This window comes from Carlito syrichta, unplaced genomic scaffold, assembly GCF_000164805.1.
Source record: "Carlito syrichta isolate Samal-C Ts95f unplaced genomic scaffold, Tarsius_syrichta-2.0.1 Scaffold309147, whole genome shotgun sequence".
NCBI classification, from domain to species: Eukaryota; Metazoa; Chordata; class Mammalia; order Primates; family Tarsiidae; genus Carlito; species Carlito syrichta.
In genome coordinates this window covers 154085-157196 of record NW_007253243.1, presented here as the reverse complement: position 1 = coordinate 157196, position 3112 = coordinate 154085, and the positions used below count along the sequence as shown (strand labels likewise).

Here is a 3112-nt window from a genome sequence, read left to right as displayed (position 1 = left end):
CAGACTGGAGTGCAGTGGCTGCTCCTGGCCACTGCAGCCTCGACCCACTGGGCTCCGGCGATCCTTCCGCCTCAGCCTTCTGAGTAGCCGGAATTACAGACACGCACTACCATGCCCGGTTGATTTTTTGATTTATTGTAGAGATGAGATCTTGCCAAGTTGCCCAGGCAGGTCTCGAACCCACAGGCTCAGGCAATCCACTCACCTCAGCCTCCCAAAACATGGGATTACAGGCTGAGCCACTGAGCCCGGCTGTAACAGCGTCTTTAAACCCTGCGTGGCGATCCCTGACACACCGCTGTGATGCCTAGGGAAGACAGGGCAACCTGGGAATCCAATTACTTCCTTAAGATCACCCAACTTTTGGATGACTATCCAGAATGCTTCATTGTGGGAACCAAGCAGGTGCAGCAGATCCGCGTGTCCCTCCGAGGGGAGGCTGTGGGGCTGATGGGCAAGAATACCATGATGCGCAAGGCCATTCGAGGGCATCTGGAAAACAACCCAGCTCTGGACACACTGTTGCCTCCTATCCGGGGGAAGGTAGGCTTTGCGTTCACCGAGGAGGACCTCACTGAGATCGGGGACATGCTGCTGGCCAACAAGGTGCCAGCTGCTGCCCGTGTGGGTGCCATTGCCCCTTGTGAAGTCACTGGTCTGGGACCCGAGAAGACCTTCTTCTTCCAGGCTTTAGGCATCACCACTAAAGTCTCCAGAGGTGACATTGAAATCCTGAGCGATGTGCAGCCGATTAAGACCAGAGACCAGTCTTAAAGTGGGAGCCTGTGAAGCCACACTGCTGGACATGCTGGACATCTCCCCAATCTCCTTTGGGCTGATCATCCAGCAGGTGTTCGACCATGGCAGCATCTACAACCCTGAAGTGCTTGACCTCGCAGAGGAAACTCTGCATTCTCGCTTCCTGGAGGGTGTCCGCCATGTTGCCAGTGTTTGTCTGCAGATTGGTTATCCAGCTGTTGCATCAATACCCCATTCTATTATCAATGGATACACATGAGTTCTGGCTTTGTCTGTGGAGACTGATGACACCTTCCCTTTTGCTGAAAAGGTCAAGGCCTTCTTGGCTGATCCATCTGCCTTTGTGGCTGCTGCCCCGTGGCTGCTGCCACCACTGCTGCTCCTGCTGTCCCTGTGTCTCCTGCCAAGGTTGAAGCCAAGAAAGAGTTGGAGGAGTCGGACGAGGAGATGGGATTTGGTCTCTTGGATTGATCAGAAAGCAGCCTGGCTCAGCCAACTTTATTGGCAAAACAAGGAAATAAAGTCTACTTCTCTTAAAAAAAAAGAAAGAAAAAAGAAATGGAGTACTGGAGAGAAAAAAATTACATTTTAGAAGAGAGCGTTGGTACCCCTGTTATTAGGATAACAGTTGATTCCTGGGTGGCAATGTGGTCCCCCATGGTATGGAGCCACAGCAGTGTAGTAGTACTCAATTTAAATGTTACCAGTGAAATGGAGATGGATTCAACTCCTGGAGAGTTGGATTATTGGATGCAGGGTGAAGTGTGTGCTAATAAGAAAAAAGCGAAGTGTTCAATCCCTTGGTTAAGGAATTTATTTATGACATTGAGGAACTTATTTATGACAAAAATCAAAATTGTACATCTTACAGTTTTATAACATGGGGCAACGTGTGAATCACCTGTAATAACTAAAATGAAAGTAAGAAAGTGCTGGGTTGACCCTTGAGTCTAGACTAAGCTCTGACTGGGGTCCGTCTGGGATTAGATTACAAGCTTCAAAGCTTCCCACAAAAGGGAAAATTATGCCAGAGAATCAGAAAGTACCTCTGAGGCCCATAGTTACCACAGAGGTTATTGATGTGGAAAAGGGAAAAATCAAGTAACGATTGAAACTAGAGGATATAATATGAAGGAATTGTTCCATTTTGTGCAATTGGTGTCATCCGCTTCCTGAGGAACCTTTACTAAAATGGATTGTGAGAGTAATTTGGGAGTAACATCCTCAGTCTTAAATCCTGCAGAATGGAAGAGCATGTTTTGGTGGATGCAGGACCCACAGCTCAGTACTGAACAATCACGGATGGGTATATCTGATCCAGACACACAGGAGATTATTCTCAAAAGTATGGCCAGCCTGATAGACTGGATAAAAGCTACTATAAGGTCTGTTTACCCTGAGAAAGGGGACTGTCTGACTCTATAAATGCCAAGTGGAGCACCTCAGATGAAGCAGCTGATATGCTTCATTGCAAGCCTTGGTGGACTGGCCTTATGACAGGGATGTATTAATCTTACTTTTTGGCTTTTGGTTTTTGGAAATCATAAAGGGAGCATGTGCTTTTTGGGACTATTCTCTTGGATTTCCCGAATGATCCATTCCATAGTCTCTGGAATTTAAAAATTTTTGGATTATCTATGTTGTTAATCAAACCTAAACAACATGCTGTTTACATTTAGTTGTTTATGCATAAGTACTCCCCATGATAGGTGTGACATTGTCATCCCTTTTCAGTATTCCACAATGCCCCTCTTTAGCATGAAGTAATTAGAAAGATCGATGGGCCAGGCTCAGTGGCTCAGCCTGTAATCCCTGCACTTTAGGAGATAAAGGCCAGTGGATTGCCTGAGCCTGAGGGTTTGAGACCAACCTGGTCAACTTGGCAAGACCTCATCTCTACAATAAATGAAAAATTAACTGGGCATGGTAGTTCCAGCTGCTTGGAAGGCTGTAGTTCCAGCTGCTTGGAAGGCTGAGGCAGAAAGATCATCGGAGCCCAGCAGGTTGATGCTGGAGTGGCTGTCAGTGTGTCATGGCACACCAGCCGCCTGGGTGACAGAATGAGACTCCAACTCAAAGACTAATGACTCTATGATTGAAGAATTGATACAGAGAATGAATGAGTCTCTATGTCTGAGGAATTGATACAGAGAAAGGGGGAACTGAAACCAGCCCAACTTCTCAAAGAATTAATGGTTACAGGTTTTTTTGGTTTTTTTTTTTGAGTTGGAGTCTCACTCTGTTGCCCATCAGCCGGGCGTGGTGGCGCATGCCTGTAATTCCGGCTACTTGGAAGGATGAGGCAGAAGGATCACCGGAGCCCAGCAGGTCGAGGCTGCGGTGGCCGGGAGCG

General features: G+C 47.3%; 1 pseudogene; it reads left to right on the top strand.

The window, feature by feature from the left end:
• The first annotated feature begins 260 nt into the window (after nucleotides 1-260).
• Nucleotides 261-1230, top strand: LOC103269271 (annotated as a pseudogene).
• The last annotated feature ends 1882 nt before the right edge of the window (nucleotides 1231-3112 follow it).